This window comes from Acinonyx jubatus, chromosome A3 (genome assembly GCF_027475565.1).
Source record: "Acinonyx jubatus isolate Ajub_Pintada_27869175 chromosome A3, VMU_Ajub_asm_v1.0, whole genome shotgun sequence".
In the NCBI taxonomy this organism is placed as follows: domain Eukaryota; kingdom Metazoa; phylum Chordata; class Mammalia; order Carnivora; family Felidae; genus Acinonyx; species Acinonyx jubatus.
The window spans coordinates 105,566,127-105,580,703 of NC_069388.1; the positions used below are offsets into that span (position 1 = coordinate 105,566,127).

Below are 14,577 nucleotides of genomic sequence, written 5' to 3' on the forward strand. Positions count from 1 at the left end.
ACTAAGAAGCCTATCTTTTCATCTAAACAATATGTGGGGTGCTTTTTACCGAAAAATCTCCAAGACCTTGGTAAAGCAACACAAACTCAAGTACAAAAGTGTGACAGTGAGAATAGCTGTATCATCACAAATGTCTATGAAGCAAATACCTCGTGCCATCATTATGTCCACTGTCATAAGAAATGCACATGGCGTACCTAGTGGTATCCTGGCTCTTGGCAGCTGGGTTACTATTGAGTATGGATAGCTTAGACAGAAGATTTTGCATTATTGGGGCTCTGAAGACCCAGAACTGTATTTTTATGGCTTCACTAACCTTTGCATATCTGTATCAGGAAGTCTGACCTTGTGAAAGAAATTTAGCTAGAATTATGGAGAGGATTTTGATCATTCTAGAAACTAAAAGATGATTTAATAGAAAAAGTTTTTAGGCCCTATGAATGTTACACCAAGACAGCAAGCTAATATAGATAAGAAAATCCATAAATAAACTTTTAAGCCTTTTCTGGTCTCATTTTTTAGTACAAAATACTAAAAAATTATTACTTCTACTGAATTAGTAGCATTTATTCAGGATACATAAACCAGTCCATGAGATGTACTCTTATGTCTCCCTTGTTTCTTCATTTTATGAAATGAACCAGTTATTATAATTAATATGAGTCAAATCCAATTCTACAAGATTAAAGTTAATAGAAGAGTTAAAATCCAATAGGATAGTATCATAATACATAGTTAATAAAGTATTAGTTCATGTTCTAGAAGTCAATTATATCTGCTACTATAATTTCTAAGTTTTAGTGATATAAACATAAAATATAACTCTGAAAGGAGATCCATGGATACGTGTCAGATATTACCGACTTTCTGTTTACAGAGTAAACTCTTATTTTACAAAATGAATATTGGAATATTAGGATTAACACACCATATATATTTTAGAGAGGAGCTGAGGAAGCTTTAATGGAAAGATGGTTGGAATCAAGAGACCAAAGCTTGGGGCGCCTGAGTGGCTCAGTCCGTTAAGCATCCGACGTCGGTTCAAGTCATGATCTCATGGTTCCAGAGTTTGAGCCCCACATCAGGGTCTGTGCTGACAGCCCAGACCCTGGAGTCTGCTTAGGATTCTGTGTCTCCCTCTCTCTTCGCCTTTCCCCACTCATGCTCTGTCTCTCTCTCTCAAAAGCAAATTAACATGAAAAAAAATTTTAAGAGACCAAAGTTTGCTCAATTGTAAAATGAGAAAAGATTGAGTTAGATAGCAATAATAAAGCAGCAGCATTTGAAAATACTCTAAGTATGAAAGGTTCTTTCATATATGTTATTTCACTGGTTTTTCGTGTCAGGTCTATGGGGTTCTTACTTTACATTTGATGAAATTGAAATTTGGAGAGGGAAAGTGGCTTGACCAAGGTCATGCTACTGTAAGAGCTGTTACATTTATATATTTACAGCTATAAGCTACAAATCGGTCAATGCCAATGCCAATCTAGATATCATATGTCCCCTTCGACCTACCAGATTCCCTGAACAAAAGTGTAGACTTTTTAGAGAATTTGTCAAATAGCACAAGTCATAACAATAATAACCTTTCCCTGTAAGAAGATTATGTCTGGGTCAAAAGCAAAAATAATAGTGAGGATTTGCTTTTTGTGTACTGTGTACATTATACAATCCATAACAAAATTAAAAATTTTAAAAAATTTAAAAGCTGACTTACATATTTCCTCCTAAAATCAATGCACACTTTAAATGCATCTCATCAGAAGTCCTGTAATTAATCCAAGAATGGCTCACCAAGTACTTTCTCACTGTGTTTGGTCTAGTGGCTCAATTTTTTGTTAAACAATGGCTTTATTTGCATTCTATAAACCTGTTCTGGTTCTGTAAAGTCTAACTGGGGACAACTCCCATTAAAAACATAAAAGGGAAAAAGGCAAAACACATTTTCGGTACAAAGCCAATGAACTCTATTCTGGTTTTGGTTAATTTTGATTTTAAGCTTTAAACTGCTGGCATCCACAGGAGGCTAAATTGTCTTCTTGCTGATTTTCTCTTGCGATGATTACCTATAAAGTGCCTTGGGTCCCTTCTGTTAAAAATATGAGCTCCAAAAGAATAACTGTTTGGTGAAGTTTTAAACCAAGTAGAATACCCGAAAAAGATTTAAACATCCAAACAAGTGCTGTGCTGTAAAGTTCAGCGAGAGTCCACAGCCAGTGAATCACTGTGTTTTGCAGAGTGGAAAGCAGCAGCAGAAAGCAGGGGGCATACTGAGACCCTTGATATTTTGCTGGTAATAATTTTTGATAGTTTATATCACTTTTAATGTTTACCTGGTCGTGATTAGACACTCAGGAAGTATTTCACCATATAGAGGCACACTACCCGGAGCATTTATGGCTCCCTATATTGCTGCAAAGCTAATTCCTTCCAAAATTACTCTCTTTGAATTAGGAAATGGAGTCCCCATAAAATTCAATCATAATCAGGGTGCCTGGGTGGCTCAGTCAGTTAAGCATCCAAATCTTGATTTCAGGCTCAGGTCATGATCTCACAGTCCTAGGCTCGAGCCCCACGTTAGACTCCGCACTGAGCGTGGATTCTCCCTGTCCCTCTGCCCCACCCCTGCTTGTGCTTTCTCTCTAAAAATAAATTTTAAAAAATTGAATTCTATTCCTTAAGTGGAAAAAATTACACATAATTATGGACCATTCTCATCTCAGTCCAAGTAGATCTTCAGGTTCCTTGTCTAGTGGCTAATAGGGATATTCTATGACTCTGGGGGAAGAAGGAAGGAAGCATAGAAAAATGCAAAGATAGACAACTGCTAAACATGATGCCCAGGAGACTTGGGATACAAATAAGACTATGGGCTGGTTTTGATTTATTCTTTAGTGTTTCTGTGGATGTTTCAGACTGTTTTCATGTCAAAGACTCACCAGGTCACACTCTACACAGTCATCCTTACTACAGGAAGTCCATGTCTCCATTGGATGGGCCCTTTAATTTATAAAGCATTCATCAGGATGACAGACAATGATTTAAAAAGGCAGCAAGTTAACAAAACCAGTCATTTCCTTTTGTTATCGGCATCAGTTTTTAGTTCATTAAAAAGAGAGGAGGGAAGGAAAGGTTTTCTACAAAGAGTGGTGAATTGGATTCCATCAGCACGAGAGAAGAAAAACACTCGGATGATAGCAGAATAGATAAATACCAGATGTGGACTCAAACTCTGGAGATGAGTTTTAATCCTGACTCTGGCATCCTCTACTTTTGAGGTGTTGGCCAATGTCAGTGAGTCTCAGTTTGCTCACCTGTATAATGAGAGGTGAAGAGGGAGATTTCTGTGGGGGAGCATTGGGAGATTATGCTTCTAGACTGGAGGGTAGGGTGTTGGTGAAGGCAAGGACTGAATTTGAGTAGAAAATGACTAATACTATTCTGATGACAACAGGAGTGGGTGATCAGGAGAAGGGCATAACCATGAGTATTTGCAAGTGATTTAGCATGAGGAATTATTTGTTACAAAATGAACAGGAGCTTAGTGAGGTAGCCAGAATGGCCTTCTAGGGAAACAACATTGGCAGAGGATTCCTGAAAAAATTTTCCAACAAAACTAGCCAGAAGATTAGTAATGACTGAGAAGAGAATTTCCCCTTTTAAAAATTGATGTATGAATTTTCTACATGGCAGAATCCAGACAAGAATTTCAAAAAGGGCCAATAGAAAACGGAGCTGAGGAAGGTTACCACCTGTGGTAGGAGTCCAGCGTGGGACCCAAGCATGTAAAGAAGATTACAAGGAAAATAAACATTCATCCTTAACAGAACTGATCCCAAGTAATGCATCCATAGGAAAACATAAAAAGTTCATAATATTTTTGGCTTGTTTTATTTCTTTCCCCCTATAAAATATAGATCAGTCTAGACAGATAGGGACAGTAGAGAGAAAAACGATGGCCCACAATCCATTCATAAAGAGTTAATTACATTATTGTAAAGACATTTCATGGAATATCTTATGCCATTCTAAAGAAAAGTTTTAAAAAATTTTATGCCATGGGAAATGTTCAAATGTTGAACATTAAGTGAAAAATCATGATACCAATTTTTATTTACACACACACACACACTATATACATATATGCATATATATACGTATACATACATACATGTATATATATACATATATGGATATATATATATATGTGTATATATATACATATATATATATACGTGTATATATATACATATACACATATATATATAGTCTGAATTGTGTAGCTGTATATTTTAAAAGCTAAAAGTCAACATTTTTAAATGTTAAATGGTGATCTCTAGTGGTGAGCTTATGGGTGATTTTCATTTTTCTTCATTTCTGCATTTGTCAAATTCTCAACAACGAGTAAGTATTACCTTGATGGGCAGGAAAAACAATTTAAGAGAAAGAACACAGAATAACTGAAAGTAATTCATATTATTTTAATTGTATTTAGTGGAAAAGAACCCATGAAATACAGACTAGCTGATATTTCACATGAAGATGGACAGAATTCTGTTCCGAATCAAGTTTTTTTTTCTAGATTATCAGAGAAAGCAGAAGCCAAAGATAGGCACTGAAAATCTGATTTAAAAGAAAAAGGGTTGTATTATCGATTTCTACTAACCTATCAGTTTTCTACTACTAACCTATCGATTTCTACTAAGCTTGATGTCAGTAAAAAAGCCTTACTGAAATACTTTAGTTCCTAGTCTGTCTTCTCCTTGGTTTCCATAATAATAATTTTGACAACCATCATTTGTTGATTGCTTACTATTCTGTTTTTGTATATAATCCTCTCAACAACCTTATGACATAGATATAATTATTCCATTTTTATAGACAAGAAGACAAACTTATAGATTAAGTCACTTGTAGGAGTTATAGACAGTTCATTCCCAAAAGTCCCAGTTCTTAACTTGACATAATATTGATCATGGTCATAATAGGAATAGCTAATATTCCTATTCCTATAATGCCTGTGTTAAAGCTCTGTGTTAAGCATTTTGTATGTATTATCACAATGACTGTTTGCAGCAATCAGATGAGATAAATACCATCATTATAACCACTTTCCAGAGCAGGCACTTGAGCCTTAGAAAGAATAAGTAACTCACACGGGTGCAGCTAATAAATGACAGAAGGAGAAGTTTGCAACCTGATTCCCTTTCCTAAGAAAGCATTTTAGAAGGTCATTTTTTTGCACCCCTATTGTGGAGTCACTCAGAGCCATGGTCACGGTCACAGTGTCCTGATTAGCCTTAATAATTATGTTATTTATGGAAATAAATGAACACTGAAATAGTTTAACAGACTTCCTGGAGAGCTTCTTACATGACACCTCCAGTAGAAACAAACCAGAGCCCCACCTGCATTTCTCACATTATACCCCATGGGGTGAGTAGTCAATAAATATTATTAGTTATTGTTTTATTTTTTGTAAATCAATAAGCCCCCATTGTGAGATGCAAAACGAAAGTCCAAACATCTTTGTAGAATATGTAGTATGAACACATAAGGATTGATTGCTTAATCTAATGTAAAATAGCAATAAAATATTAGACATGCAATAGAAATGCAAAGTACAAAACTCAGCAACAATTCACTCATTATTGATTATTGGCTCTGTTCAAGAAAATATCTGGCATCTTGTCTTTTAGAATATTTTGTATGAACGCATGCAGAGAGACTGATTTGCCATTGATTATTTTGTGGCCATAGAGAAAGGATGGGAAGGAAGAAAAAGAGAGAAAGCATGTAAATAAAAAAATGTAAGAAAGCCCAGCCCTATTTCATGATGTTCTATTTTTAAAGCTGGACTCTTTTGGATAGAGATGCTTTCAGCATACACTAGCTGCTGTTCTGTAACATTCTAGGAGTGAAATCCTTCCACTGTTTTCCAGGGAAACTCTACATTGAACAAAGAATCTTGACAGAGGAAGAAAGTCCAAAGGCAGAAATAATCTCTGGAGAGAGATTCAGTAATAACCCAGCAATGTTTGAAATGTCCAATATGAAGAGAGCTTTTGAAAAGGATGGGAACTCAAAAGTTTTGTTGCAATTCACCAGCATCAATTTCACTTAATTCCAAATTCTTATTAAGGGCAGTGGCCTTTTATAAAAAAAAATTATAAATTGAGGACTTGACAGAAGTTTCAAAAATGGAACCAAAGATATTTATGTGTTATGTGTTATCCTTGATGCCACAAAGTATTGAACATTATCCTCAACTTCGAGGGATTTGTCAAAACAACATTTTCTACAGAATTTGGCCTTTCCCATTCCCTGTATGGAGTACAGCAAAGATCTCAGACTGTGGACACTTAAGCTGTCCTGACGAGTTAAGGGAGCAGTTTCAAGATGCTGAGAACCCGCCATCATTTGGTTAAAAGTCTCTCTCTCATGGAACTTGCACAACACCAATAATTTTAAACGGTCTTTAAACATCTAGACAAAGATCTGTTTTCATGTATTTCAACATGATGTCCAATGCTTGATCCATTTTATTTTTCACTATACTGACCAATTGTCAGCATGTACATTTAGGTAACAAACCCAGGATCTTTACCCTCCTTAAGACTAAAGTTTATCGACTGTACAGCAAGGAGGCAATGGTAAGGTATAGATTTTATATATCACAAAATTATGGTCACTTTAACACATTCATACCATTTTCTCTTCAAAACTTTACTCATGTAGTTTTCACACTAGCCTGCTATAATAGAATAGAACCCTGGGGGATACTAGAATTCTTAGCATATTATTTATTAGAGCAATAATTCTAGGGTCCCGGCAATGTTTCTTTCAAGTGGTCAACCAGCACAGGACAGGAAGGGAGCTCACAGGCTTTTCTTTAGAGACAAAAGCTGACCTTGCTGAAAGGAGAAAGATCAAAAATGAATTACATTTGTTCCTATTTTGCATTTGGAAAAAATAAATTGGTTGCCTTTCAGTTACAAAAGTAAGCAGAAAAAAATAAAATAGGGTAAGCCGCCATTGGAAAACCCCTGATCCAGTGCTCTGTAAAATTCTGTGGGTATCCCAAGAGAATAGCAGGATTTTAGCTGGCCCTGCCTCTTGCCTTGCTTGAAGCAATCATTTCAATTACCACTTGATAATGTGGAGATCAGGGCATGGATGACAAGCCTCCCGAAAAACTCCCTTCATTTAGCTACTTTAGCAACTCTCAACCTCAGAGTCTATTTAAGTGCCAGAATAGTACTATCCCTGTTTGTCAACCTCTCTTCAGAGCAGGAGCTCTGGAAAAGCATGATTTCAGTCCCCTCTGTGTAACTAGCTGATGTAAAAGGGGACCTAGCAGAGCTGGGACTGGGAAGCTGAACACTACTAGCCTTTATGCCACTTGCTTCTCTGATTTCAGGGTTCTGTACTAGGTAGGCCATTATATAGGATGTGATCCCAAGCTACACAGGAGAGTGAATTTGAGGGTATGGCCCATGACTCTATCAAATATTTCCTGACCCCCACCTCCACCATCTGCCAACTGCCTTTTTTTTTTTTAATTTTAACATTTATTCATTATTGAGAGACAGAGAGTGAGCATGAGCAGGGGAGGGGCAGAGAGAGGAGGAGACAGAATCTGAAGCAGGCTCCAGGCTCTGAGCTGTCAGCACAGAGCCCGACGTGGGGCTAGAACTCACAAACCGCGAGATCATGACCTGAGCTGAAGTCAGACGCTTAACTGACTGAGCCACCTAGGCGCCCCGCCAACTGCCCCTTTTGAGGTGACTAGGTAAACAGGCAAGTAAGAACTACAGAGTAAGCCACTCCTTTTCAACTAATAATAACAACTGTTCATAACATTTTAGAGTCCTTTGCAAAATTATTTTGCATGCATTGTGTTATTTCATCTTTGTGACTACCTGTGAAGTTGTATCATCTACAGTTGATGACTGATGACACCCCCTATTTGATCATCACGACACTGTGAACATCAGTTACTGTGCAGTGAGCTTTATTATCCCCATTTGATAGATGGTAACATTGATGTTTAGAAGGATGCCAGAACTGGTCCAAATACCTTGGCTAGAAAGTGGCCGAATCAAGATACTAATGAATTTGTGTAATCCACATCCCAGTCTGATGCTCTCGACCTGTCAACAAAGGAAACAACAGATTGAGTCATGGCCTGGCCCCTCCTTTATGACCCATCTTAGCGTGGAAACTTGAGCAAATTCCCAAGTAGATCTATACCCAGAGTTTCTCCTAATCTAAAGATGATGGGAAAACATTATTAGAAATAATATGAATAGCAGCGTGTTTTATCCTATTTGGAATGTTAATTAGGGGAGTGGATTTGGGTCACTTATGGAAAGTGTGGAGAATATATGCGTGAGTCTTCTCTGACTGCCCCTTTCTCTCTGTTACTCCAAATCCCCAACTAACTCATCAAATCAATTTTTGAAGGAAAAAACAAACAAACAAAGCTTAAAATGGGCCAGGAATTTAAACCAAGCATACAAAGGCAATCCATAGCAAGCTCATCTTTCCTTGTAGGCAGAGAGAAATCAATGTCAACAACGGTGCTGGATAATGCCCGAGGTGATACGTAGAGAGCTGTGGACTCAGCAAGGGGCAGCAGCATGACCTATGATTACGGTCCTTTCCTTTTCTTTTTAAATAAATGCCATGAGGGAAATGCCACTTCTGACATTTCATAATACTTTGTACTTTGGGGAAAAGAAACCAGCCAAGGAAGCTAGGCCTGAGGTAAGAGCCACCAGAAATGCTTAGCATGTCAAAGTACAACATCAATAACCCTTGATCCTGGAGGGCAGGATTCTGTGGGGAAACCTGGGGAAAGGGATGGATTGAGGGCCCATGGTGCTGACAGACTGAGCAATGGTGCTTAGCTTTGGGGCACATGGCCCTCCCTGTCTCTGGCATGCAGCACTCCAATTTTCTGTTTAGCAGGACCAGCAAAATTTGAAACTCCGTACCAGAAAGCCTCAACATCCTCACAGCATTTTCTCACCCAAGACACAGTTCTTTCTAAAGACTAGGATTTACCCTGAAGCTTGCTTTAAAAAAATAATAACAGCTTTATGAAGACACAATTCACATGTCATACGTTCACTTATTTAAAATATGTGACTCAATGAGGTTTAGTGTATTTTTGGAATTGTGTAACCATTGCTACAATCAATTGTAGAACATTTTTATCACCCCCAAATGAAAACCCATTCCCATGAATAGTCACCATCCAATTACTGACAACCCCCCCCGCCCCCCACCAAACCTCAGCCCTAGGCAGCCACTAATCTACTTTCTGCCCCTATGGATTTGCCTGTTCTGGACTTTTCATAAAAATGAATCATACCATATATGAACTTCTGTGTCTGGCTTCTTTCATTCAGCATAATGTTTCCATGGTTCAACCATTGTTGAAGTGTAGGGGAGGAAAGATAATTTTTCCTCTACCTTTTAGAGTTCTTGGCTGAGACCATGGACTAGAAGAAAGATAAATAAGAGAAATAAAACTTACTAACATGTATACTTCATGTCTACATGAGAGACACCCAGGGAACAATTAGTTATTCCCTAAGGTACTTAAACGCATGCTTACATACCATCTTAGTAGGGGAAGAGGTGGGGAATGTAGGCCTCTGAGAAGCAAGTAGATGATTTTTAGGAAAGATGATTAGACCCTTAGAAGAACAGATGGGAAGTATGACAGTTTGTGACAAAGTTTGTCAGGATGTGACATCCACTTGTACTCTCGTCTCCTGTGGTAATGGCTGATGACACTCGCAGGGAGGGAATCTGTGACAGTCAAGCTCCTTTTAGAGTATCTGTCTTTAGGCAGATGGCGGGGGGCGGGGGGCAGGGGGTGCGGTTCAGAGAAAGGCTGTGCCTGCATTTGCTGTTTTTCGAGTGCCTATTACTCAAAATTATCAGCATACCAACGTGACATGTTCTGCCATCCTTCAGTTAGTGTGTGTCAGAATTTCATTTCTTTTTCTTGTTGAGTAATACTCCATTGTGTAGACAGACCACATTATGTTTATTCGCACATTAGTTGATGGATAATTAGGTTGTTTCCACCTTGGGGCTTTCATGAATAATCTTGCTGTGAAGACCTACAAGTGGAATCACTGGGTCATACGGTCACTCTGTTTTTTAATTTTGGAGGAATTGCTAGGTCTTTTCTGCAGCATTTTGCATTCCTGCCAGCAGTGTAAGAGAGTTCTAACCCCTCTACATTCTGTACAACACTTGTCATTACCTGTGTGTTTGCTTCTAGCCATCTTAGTGGGTTTGAATTGGTATCCCATTGCTGTTTTCATTGGCATTTCCCCCACTAACTAATGATGTTGAGCATCTCTTCACATACTTATTGTGCATTTGTTGATCTTCTTTGGAGAAATGTCTATTCAGATCCTTTGCCCATTTGCCAGTTGGCTTGTCCTTTTGAGTAATAGTCTATACCAAAGCTTTTAACATTAAATTTCAAATTTGCCTCACCTGATGACATCACGCTGTGGTCGGAGACGTTGCCAGATCTTTTCCCTTCAGATGTAATCAATCCTGGGTCACTTCTTTCTTGAGTCTCAGTATGGTAGCCCTAATGTGGAAAGTTTTCAGTTCCACCAACATGCCTTTCACTGACATGGCTCAGAAGCTGAGAGTGGGGATATGAGGCGTTACTATCTTCTGTGGCAACTGAAATCCTTATTTTTCCTACTCTCCCAGTAGAACTTCCATTGTGTAAAAGCCTATCACCAGAGTTCCTATCACTTGGTTGGGAAGGAAATAACTCTGTATGAGTGTAAACCCTGCTGCCTGAATGCTCAAGGTGTTTTCTCACCTATACTATTAGGGTGGCCTGAGGAGACCAGCATTTCCTCAGAGGAGAAAAGAGCAATTTAAATAGTCTATATAATCCACTTTAGTGAAGGACAAAGCAAAATGTTTCTCCCATGTTTCAGTCTAGGTTGCTAATTAGACCTGAAATTTAGTTTTGACTCTGACTTTCTCACAATTCTATCTATTCTTTATTTAATACATTCTTTTAAACATCAGGCATACAGTCTTGCTCCCCATTAGCCAGTTGCCAGCCCCTACTGCCTATTGGAATCACCTGGAAAACTTTTAAAAACTGTATTCTTGCTGGGGCCCCACAACCAGAGTGTTTGATTTCACTGCTTTCGAGTGAGCCGAGCCCCCCACTTAAAGTTTGCAAAGCTCCACATGTGATTCTAGTATGCAGACAGAACCGAAACACAAGCCCAGCTATCACCAGACTCTTAATTTGTTATCTGACTTGGTAAAAGAACGCATTGTCCTCTCTAGATCCGTGATTCTCAAACTTTAACATGCATAGTGTCATCTGGGTATCTTATTAATACACAGATCTGATTTGGTGGGCCTGGGGGTAGGCCTGAGATTCTGAAGTTCCATCAAGCCTCCCACCTCTCCCTATGAGGCTGAGGCTACTGATCGGTGGCTCAAAGTTCTCAGAATTGGTGAGTCCCTACATATTCATGGCACTTTTCGATTACTTCTAATAGGACCTCTATCTCCTCAGGGATTCCACTTTTTAGAACAGCCATCATAAAATATATGTGTTGCTCTCCTTTTAAAAATAGAATTGAAATTCTATTATTGCTAATCTAGGCAATCCTTAACAAAAAGATAAAACAATAAACCTCTATATTAATTTAAAATAATGATCCAGATCCTTTAAAGTGGTCCTAAAAATACTGCACAGCTGAATGAATAAGGAACTTTGTGCGTCATATAATTGAAGGTATTGGTCTTTGAAGCCAGTCATAGGAGTCTCACTTTGTGACCTTGGAAGTTTCTTAACTTCTCTGAGTCATTGTTTCCTCTGTGAATGTTAAGCAGCAGAAGTTACTTCTAGGGCTGTTATGAAGACAGGTGAATTAAGAAATGTAAAGTGCTCATAGGTTCATTGACTTCTCAGTAGGCCTAAAGAGAGTTTAGGTTTTTTTTTTAAATAAATGTTAAAATAGCCATTGCAGTATCCAAATATGTGAAATACTCACTAAAATCTTTTACATGGGGATTTAAAAGTAGAGTCTCTTCTCTTTAACCTCCCAAACTCATCTTTTTCTCACTTCTCTTAACATCAAGAACAGTCTTGAGAAAAACCACAGAAGGGCAAATTGAGGTTGACATAGAAAAAGAGGCCCTGATGCTACTTTGACTTACTGATGAGATATCAGAATATATTTTACAGAGATTTTCTTCTTCCTCTTTTTTTTTTTTAACCTCTGCTACAAAAGCCACCTCTTCCTTTCCTTTCCCACCATCTGCCTGAGTCACCACCAGATATACAAACTCCTTGGCCAAATGTTATAAGGTGTTTGGGTCTTTTGAGACCCATCAGATACCAGAGAGACTGAGAAGTCAAAATAGTTGTTGGTTTATTATCAGAGAAAAAGCACTACAAAGAAATCAAAAGGAATAGCCCGTATTTTTCCACTAAACAAATTGATCTTCCTTAAAATCTTTTCCCCCCTAGAAATGGAACCAAGGTGTATTACTATAAAAATTTTGGCCATATTGAGAAATCATCTAATGTTATCATAAGATCTGTAACTACTTTGCTAGTTTCCAGAAAACATCTTTTTTATAGTACACTCAACAACTTTAGAGAGATGTTTTAAAAAAATCAAGTGAAAAGTTCTCATTACCTTCTTCATAATTATGGTAGATGAAAATTGCACGATACCAGCTTTTCTATTTGTTCCTTATCAGGGCAATCAGAGTACAAGAGTTGTCATTGGTTGAAGGGCTATGTCTACCTGAGTCTTCCAGTCTTGTTTTGGTTAACCTTTCAGTCTAAAGAAATAAAACTTGACTTGACTGCTACCTGTCAGTAAAGAGAACAAAAGGACAGCCAACAGGAATCTGTGTTCTCAGGGAGAGGGAGTCCCTGTTATAAAGCAAAAGCCCTTTGAATATGGGATTGGTGTGGCAATGGGGGGTGGGGGTGGGGTGCAAATGGGAGGGCCTTTAATCTTTTCAGTCCTTGAGATTCTATATCCACTGCAAAATTATGAGGGACAGAGGTGTGCTTCTGCTGATTATCAAACTAGAATAACTGGAGTCCTTACCAAATCCACCCCATCTCATGTAACTTCCCCTGTGATGGAAGAAGTGGCATTAGGCTCTGAAAAGTGAGCAAAGGACAGCCTAAGGATAAGTTCCCTTAAAAATTACATTGGTTAGGGGGTGCCTGGGTGGCTCAATCGGTTAAGCTTCTGGCTCTTGATTTCAGCTCAGGTCATGATCTCATGGTCCTGGGATCGAGCCCCAAGTCAGACTCTGGGCTGGGCTCTGCGCTGAGTATGAAGCCTGGTTAAGATTCTCCCTCTCCTTCTGCCCCTCCTCTGCTCGTGCTCGCTCTCTCTTTCTCTCTCAAATTATGTTAGTCATTTTCACCTTTGCTACCTTTGCTAGGGGGAGAAGTGAAAGGTGAACATTAGCAATCTCTTCTGATTTTTGCCTCTCTTGATTTCAAGGGCTAATTCATAAGGATTAACTTTATCCTGCCTCTTTAAATGGACTGAAATGTCCTTCAATAATCAAGTTGCCTATTAATAGTTTTACTATGCAAGAGCACCAAAATCAATTTATAATTTAATGGTTCCTCCTGTCAGGGATACTATTGATGGTATTATTAATGATTTTGAAATAATATGCCATTATGCAAATCCCATCTATTTTAGGTGTCTTTGCCAGGCACCTACAGAGGTACTGTTTTCTCTTTCTTCATCTTTGATTTTCCAGTCTTACAGTTATCAAATCCTGAAACATTTTCTAAGGATTATGGACCTAGTAAATATTGATAATCTAAAGGTAAACTTTCAGTGCTTATTGTATTATACAAATTGTGTGGGATTTTATATTTCTCATACTCCAGAGTATAGAAAATAAAGCTGCTACAACAATAGAGGATTAAATTCACAAAGGATATGAAACAATGTTATTTGGTTACTTCCATTCATTTGTGAATGAGTGATCATGTTGCTTTTTGGGAAGAAAACCGGTAGTTTTTTCTTAACAGACTTACCCGGTTAGCCAGGCTACTCCAGTCGTCTCTATGGTGCTCTATTTATGCAAATCAAAAAAACGTGGGATTACACATAGGATGGGTTGGGACTGCAAGATGCAGAAAGAGAAGTCAAATGTTTTTAGGTAATATAAGCAAGAGCATTGCAACATAACATTCAGCTTAATGTAGCTGAACTACATTAAGCTACATTCATTCAACTTCATGAAGCTGCCTTGATAAGGCATGTTAGACCATCAAGTCCAGAAGATGGTGGCAGGGCCCTTCTAATGCCCATCAGCACTTTGCCACACTTGGTCTTACGGGTGATTTCTTTAGTGGAATTGTACAACTGCAGTTTATGACTATAAGGCAGGAAGATGGAAATTAATACCCCAAATGCATAAATTCAATGACAAAGAGGATAGACATTTGGCAGGTTTTGCAAAATAAACTTGATTTCACTGATAACATCAAATTCAGTTCTGAAATAA

General features: G+C 38.2%; 1 protein-coding gene and 1 long non-coding RNA gene across 65 annotated transcripts in view; one reads left to right on the forward strand and one right to left on the reverse strand.

Annotated features, from left to right (window-relative positions):
• The window catches only part of SLC8A1 (solute carrier family 8 member A1), a 390,461-nt gene that overhangs the window by 298,153 nt on the left and 77,731 nt on the right, over nucleotides 1-14,577 (forward strand). The gene's annotated exons all lie outside the window — the stretch shown is intronic.
• Nucleotides 1-14,577, reverse strand: part of LOC113592500 (uncharacterized) — a 289,937-nt gene that overhangs the window by 23,559 nt on the left and 251,801 nt on the right. For 45 of the 50 annotated variants that reach the window (XR_008289545.1, XR_008289541.1, XR_008289537.1 and 42 more), the window contains 3 exons: nucleotides 12,723-14,193; nucleotides 9,383-9,512; nucleotides 8,084-8,156 (listed from right to left, as the gene is read on the reverse strand). This is a non-coding gene — a long non-coding RNA (uncharacterized LOC113592500). Of the gene's footprint in view, nucleotides 1-8,083; nucleotides 8,157-9,382; nucleotides 14,194-14,577 lie in introns of all 50 variants that reach the window. The other 5 variants (XR_008289540.1, XR_008289539.1, XR_008289535.1 and 2 more) reach the window with 5 other exon arrangements.